Source organism: Camelus dromedarius, chromosome 4 (genome assembly GCF_036321535.1).
Source record: "Camelus dromedarius isolate mCamDro1 chromosome 4, mCamDro1.pat, whole genome shotgun sequence".
Lineage (NCBI taxonomy): Eukaryota > Metazoa > Chordata > Mammalia > Artiodactyla > Camelidae > Camelus > Camelus dromedarius.
The window spans coordinates 34,378,502-34,386,235 of NC_087439.1; positions in this window are offsets into that span (position 1 = coordinate 34,378,502).

Here is a 7,734-nt window from a genome sequence, read left to right on the forward strand (position 1 = left end):
AGTTTCTACTGTGTTAAGCCTAAGACATTTTGAGTCCATTTACCACAAATCAGTATACCCTAATAAGGAAGTTAAATAACATATGGCTTTCAATATATAAAAGATCTTGAGCACCAACACCTATAGGTCTCTATTAACCTTTATCTCTTTTTTGGTTCCTTCATAGATATATTGGCATTTTAAATTATTTTTTATGTCATGTGTTTACTTCTGCAGGGTGCTGTATTGTTTGTTTTCAGTTTTGTTTGAGTGCATTGCTCCTAGTGAACATAAATTCAATTGGGGTAGGAGCCATGCCTTTTGTGCATCAAGGTATATACAAATATATATATATATGTGTGTGTGTGCATCTTAGTATTGTGCCTGCTATTGAGTTGGACTTACTAAATATCTGTTAAGTAAATAAATAGATCATAGAAAAGAAGACTTGAATAAAGGAAAACAGGCTACAAGTTCAGTTTGAGATAAGATATTTCTAGTAAATTAGTTGAAGGTGATCAAGGGTTGATCTAAACACAAAAAATATATAGTTGAATAAATCATTCTAGAATTTTGCTTAGAAGTAACCTCATAGTCATCAGATTATAATCTGTAGGACCTGCCTTCTTGTTTTTGAAAAATTAGACACTGGGTAATGAAATCATCTGGTCCCTGCCATTAGAAAAGCACAGCTTCTCCTGTCTTAAAGAGATCTATTGCCAAGCCCTTACAAAAGGAATTGTAATCCTGAGCAACACTGACAATTCTTGACTCTTTCTAATGGGGAGACAACTTTAAAAAGAATGTAATAGTCCATAGTCAGCATCCTTTTCTAGCTGTGAACAAGGATTTTCACCTGTGAAAAAAAGAGAGCCAGAATATATGTAAGTCACTTTCAGAAGACCTTTAAATGGTAATTAAGAGACACACCTAGAACTGGTGATTGATGGCAGGTGTAATGTGCAGCTATCTGTGGGTTAAAACAAACATCTCAACCAGCACTGTGTATACAAGAGACCTTGGTGAATGGAGTGGTGTGTTTAGACAACGATTGCTGGAGAACAGCATACCCATGGCTGGCTCATTCCTGGGAAGGATATGCTATCAGTTGTTTTAGCTTAGGAAAAAGTAATTTCATTGTTGTTTCTTGCTGACATGGAATCCTAACTTCATTTAACTGAGCGATTTTTGTACATTCTCTGGGCCTACATTCCAATACCAGAAGGAGACATTGACATGCATAAGGTTACCGAAAGAACACAAGGAGGCATAGGAAATTTGAATAATCCTCAGTGGCTCCGAATTGAATAGAAGCTAAATGCAAACTCCTTAGTTTGTCATTCAAGGTCATCGATAGTCAGAATCCAACCTACTTGGGCTGAATTAGCTTCACAAATTTATCACCACAATTGAACTCCTTTCTTCACTGTCCTCCAACCACACAGCACAATGTCATTTTTTTTGAGCTGTTCTAAAATAGAAAGGCCTCTCTTCTCTACTTCACCTATTGAGAGCCCACACACTCTTCAAACGAAAACTTAAATCCTGCCTCCTCACGCCAATAAAATCTCCACCGTTGCCTGAAGTGCACTCTCTCTGTCCCTGAAACCTATCGCAATTAAACATGTCTTACTTTGTCACATTTTTTGCATTGTCATCTTAAAAACTATTATCTTAAATAGTACAGTAACATGCTTCTTTATCTAGTTTTTCATGGTGTATATTTTATCCCCCCAACTACTTTGTAAGTTGTGAGAGAGCAAATTTCACATGCTACATGGTCTATGTAGTATGTAGACAGAGAGAAAGAGTGAGCACTCAATAAATACTTAAAGAATTTTTTGAAATTAAAACATTAAAGAAGAGAAGATTCCTTAGATTGGTGTAGCTTAAGAATAATACAATTTGAAAGAGTATATTCTTTGTTACAACATATTGTATTAACAGTTATTGGTATACTACTTTCACTGATGTAAATTATGTCAAAAGGGCATGTTCTGACCTTAAGTAGATAATTGGACGTGGTTGCCGTTGTGTTTGTTTAACCAACTTGGTGCGATGCCCAGTAGAGCAACCAGGATGACGTTGGAGCTTAGTACCTGTTACCTAATGCTGATGCAGCTAAAACCCTAATTAGCTTTGCTCCCAAATGAATGCTTCCACACTTGCAAAAGTTGGATTGAGTTATCTCCAGAGCTCCACCGTTCTCCTAAGCTAAAGTCATTTTTAAACACAAGGGTCTCCTCATAGTTTACCCAAGACATAACATATTCTGAACCATGGCCCCTATAAGCAAAAAAGTTTTAAGATTTTTTTTTTTTGAAGACACTTAAGTTAAAAAGAAAGATTGCATCAGAGTTGTCATACTGATGATCCACATTTAACTCTCAGTTTCATGTTAGACCGTTATATGACATGGTATTTGATCTTCCAATATCCTCAGAAGAAATTTCCTTAATAAGAGATTGAGGAAAATATAGTGCTATACTAATACGATCATTTAAGATTTATATTCATCAATTTCTGCATAGATTAAACATTATAAATCCATGATTTACAATCAGGAACTAATATAAAGAAAAAATTCTCTGAGCATAGCACTGAATAAGTACTTCCAATCCACAATGAATACGTCTCATAGTAGAATGCATCCATTTCAAAATAGATTTATTTAGGGCCTTTCCATAGTCAGTTTGTTTTAAAATAAGGTTGACACCTTTTATTATTCTGATGATCGGAGTTTACCTATTTATGAGTCTAGGAGTCCTCACTGAATTGTGACTATACAAACTTAAATCACATAATCCTCTCTCAAGAACACAGAAATGTCGAGGGTAGGAAAACATTATATTAATAACATAGCAGTCCCTTCTGCCTTGCCCAACCCCCATCGAAAGCAGTCTAGAGAACTGCACTGCTCAAACTGCACAAGAATAGAGAGTCAGGCACAACTGGCAACTTCTAAAGAAGGGGAAATTGAGGATTAGCGTGTGTCCGGCTCTTGCATAATTTTGTCATGGGAGAAAGCAAATTTGCATGTTTCCAAAGTAAACTGCAAGAGCTACTGTTGCCCTCCCCCTCGGTTCCACCTACAGGCTGATGACAGATAGAGATGGCAGTGCCCCTGGAAAGAGACCAGCTTTAATCCTTTAAAGAGCATATAAGTGAGCCTTCAAGGTAATCAAGACCAGACCTGCATTCCCTCACGGAGAGAAGACACATGAAGCTGCACTGTTATCCTTTTTATTATGTACAAATTTCCCTCATATTTATCCCCAAACTACATTATACCCCATATAAAAAAAGATATGTGTAATTTAAATGAGGTTATTTTAAGGCTAAAAAAAATCAAACAAAGGCAGAGTCAGATGAATCAAGAGTTACAACTCATTTTTGGCAAACAAGAGAAAGTGAAAATCTGAATGTCATCTCTCAGTGTAGAGATTATGACCCTCAGGGCCCATTTGTGTAGCTTAAGAATGAAAGGGCAAAGCAAACTTTATGTCCCAGGCACCCCACACCAGGTCTACAAAGCAGACTGTTGCAAGGGACCCCACCAGAGGTTAAGCAGCTCCCTGTTAATCACACTACACCAACTACTAAAGTCACGTAAACGTCAAAAACCTGACAAGGACACATGCATTTCCTAAAGAACCGTCTCAAACTTTTTGCAGTCACGATCCTTGCAAAATTCTGATGAAGCTGTGAACCCCTCTAATCGAAAAATTCTTATATTCGCATACAGAACAATCTTGTCTACATTTCCAGTGATTCAGAAACCCTCTGAAATTCTACATGTGGATATGCAGGTCCATGAAACCAGGTCAAGAGCTGACGTTTTAAAGGGTGATGGGAGTGGATACTGAAGGACCACAAAAGAACTACTGATCATGAACAGAATAAATGATTCTCCTGAAAGAGACTGAAGTTTTCAGAGCCCCTTCAATTTTCTCAGTTTTGTTTCCTTAGTTTCCTCATTCCTTCCACTGAAGGTCAAAAACTCAGACACTGAACTTTCTAGAAACCACCTGGAGAAACCACTGCACCTTTCATCTGCCAGAGGGGGTCACTATGCAGCTAACTTCACTTATAAAAGTTAAGCATACCTTTGTTCTTTTCCGTAACTGCACCCAGAAGAATAACTTTAAAATGCATTTTCCACATTGTAAAGTGCGTCCTAGCAAAACACAATAAACTCAACAGCAATGTGATTACTGAGCTTGTAAAACAGTTGGTGTTTAAGCAATATGCCCTTAAAAAAAAGTATGCTTGGAAAAATGGATTCTGTTTCAACATTAAAAGGACATAATTATTTTTCTGCTGCATAACAATTTTTAAATGTTAATGAGTTAAAATACAGCACCAAAACAGCTCCCATGCAATAATACTGTGTATCATTTGGCTGCCCGGTTCCCTTGTTTGGTTGTTCCTTTAATGGTCAGGTAATATGCAACAGTCAGAGAAGAACACAGGCATCAAGCAACTAAGCACGACCATCACACGAGACAGCTCGCTCTTCAGGAACTTTCTCTGGTTTGGTATAGACTAGGGCCTTTCAACCTCAGCCCCATAGGTATTTTGAGCCTGGTAAGTCTTTGCTGTGCGGGCTGCAAGGTGCAACGTTGACTAGTGAGCAGGAATCCTGGCCTCTAGCCACTAGAAAACAGAAGCATCCCCAAGTCCAGCCCGAAGTCGTGACAATCAAAATGTCTCCAAATATTGCCAAATGTCCCCTGGGGGTGTAAAACTGTCCCCAGTTGAGAATCACTGATACAGACCATGGTTATAGGAAAAGAATCACTGGTAAGGCCAAATGTACTGGATGACTGTACCTAAACAATCCACCTACTAGACGGAGGGCTGATTTTCTGGAATTACGTTTGTCTAATATTATGAGCAGTGTCAGTGGCATGACATGTCTATTAAAAGTGTTAGCAGCTTTATTGAGTAAAAAGTAATTGATTTGCAACCTCAAAATTTCATATAGCAAATGAAGGAAACCCTAAAAATCTCACGTCATTTATTCAACGTGCCCATTAAGAGCCTTCAGGCGCTGTGTTAGAAGCTGGGTTCCAGGGTAAAAATGGCAGGAACATTCCAGACTTCACAGACCAATGGGAATGTCAGTTAAGGAAATAGGCAACTAACTATGGCATAAAGTAAGTGTCCTGGGGCAAGTGGCTGGGGCACCTTCATTAGAGTTAAGGGATTTAAAGAGATTCCTAAAAGACATTCTATCTAAGCTGAGAACTATAGGATGGACAGAAATGAGACAAAGGAAAGACAGTGAGAGTGACTAAGAAGCTGGAACAGCGTAAGAGATGGCCCAGAGTGGAGACAAAGCCAGGAGAGTTCAAGGAAATAGAAATATGACAATACGGAGAGACTGTAGGAAATGAGGGAGGTGTGTAAAGAAGTGAGACTGGAGAGGAAAACAAGGGCTAACTCATGAAGATGTTAAGTAGTCTGAGGTTTACTGCAAAGCAGTGGGAACTCACTAAATAATTTCGAGAGAAAGCAGAATTACTAGATTTTTGCAGAGATCACTCTAGCTATAGTAGTTGTATTAGTCAGGGTTCTCCAGAGAAACAGAACCAATAGGATATAGATATAAACATATATGTCTCTTAGATAGAGAAACAAAGACAAATAAAGACAGAGGAACAGAGAAAGACAGAGACAAAGACAGATTTATCATAAGGACTTGGCTCATGGGATTACTGAGTCTGAGAAGTCCCACAATCTGTTGCCTGCAAACTGGAGACCCAGGAAAGCTGGTGATGTAGTTCTAGTTCATGTTCAGGAGCCTGAGACCCAGGAGAGCCAGGGCTGCCGTTCCAGGCCAAAGGCAGTTAGGCCGGAGAAATTCTCTCTCATTTGGAGGCAGGGGGAGAGGAGCCTCAGCCTCACTTGTTCTGATCACGCCTTCAGCTGATTGGATGAGGCTGACCCACCTAGGAAGAGCCATCCTCTCTACTTACTCTACTGATTTAAATGTTAAGCTCATCCAAAAACACCCTCACAGAAACACCAGAATAATATTTGACCAAATCTCTGGGCATCCTATGGCTGAGTCAAGTTGACACATAGAATTAACCATCATAGTGGTAAAGTGAAAAGGAAACACTGGATCCAGGGAGAACATGAGAAAAGCTGATGCAGTTAACTAGCTTAAGACATTACAGTGACCTGAACATGAAAATTTTACCACCAATTGTTTCAATAGAGGTCACAGCCTGGCACATAGAAGGAGCTTATCAAATACAAAGGTAATATTTGTCAAATTAGTGAATGAATGTGAGTGAAATCAAAAGCATTTTTTAATATTTTATTTGTTTATTGTTGTAGTATTTAATTATTAACTTTTATTTTGGTGGGGGGAGGAGGGAGGTAATTGGATTTATTTCTTTATTTTTAGAGGAGGTACTGGGGATTGAATCCAGGACCTTCTACATGCTAAGTATGCACTCTACCACTTGAGCTATACCCTCCCCACTTCAAAGGCATTTTTTAAATAATTTATTTAGTTTAAGAGCTTGGGAGGTAGTCCCATATGCCCACAATAACATGTCTACATATGAATAATCTCCTCAGTCCTATTCTAATCAGAAACCATTTAATGATATTCCAAACCTTGAGCACTGTTAACAGTCAATACTGGTTACAGTACAATGAAAAAGATATTCATACACTTCGGATGGAATTTCTGGATAGCAATCTGGTGGCATTACAAGCATTAAAAATGTTCTTACCCTTTGGCTTAGTAACTCTCCTTCTAAGTTTCTATTCTAAGGACCATACATTGCAGTGAAAAAATGAAAGTAACTTAATTTCTACCATGGAGAAAAGCACTAATTAGTATCCACCGAGTAAAAATCTTATTTTCAATGTCAGTTTGCTGAAACAGACAATGCTTTAAAAAATGTTAACAAATTAGAATACAAAACTCTCTATATAATAGAATTCAAAATGCTTATCCATTTCTTTCCAGGCTTATGTATATTAACTGAGATGGAGAGCTCAGCTGTGTACAAATGAGGGCAATGATCTTACTTTATTATATCTGTATATACATAATTGCACATACTTGGAAATTTTTAGTTATTCTTTTCTTTACTGAAATTAGTCAGACTATCTATCACTTAGTCACTCCAAAAATGTTTAAAAAAAAATGAATGAAAGAATGGATGAGTGAATTGTTGCTCTTAATTGCAAATGACCAGATGTCTGCCGATGAGCTGTAAACTCAGTATTTGGCTCACAATAGAGGAAAGTAACAGGCCTCTGAAGACTATCTTTCCAGTGATACTTGCATATCCTGACTATTTTGAAAGGACTTTAAGACCTTGGGTTTGGAAAGGCAGAATAATTTGCCAGAATTTTTTGTTCTCAGAGTCACATAATTCAATTCCGTTAGTTTTCAAATTTCTATAAAACTGTGAAGGGCCTCAAAAGGTCTTGCAGCCTGGTCTCCGTCAACTGGGAATAACAGCTGAGCATGTATGTGTGTCTGAAGGGACAAGGACAGACCCTCCTTTCATAGGAGTTTCCAGTACTGAAGAACCTCCTTTGTCAATTCTTACTTCAAGTTCAGTTCATTCCTTCTTGTCTGGCCTTCATTAAGTATAGAACAGCTGGGTTCCATACTTTCTATATAATCCTTCAAACTCTGTCAGGAAGTTAGTTGTTAATCTATTAGTTCTCAACTCTCCTCAACCCCATGCCCTGCAGAGTTATTTTACCCTCATCAGCCTA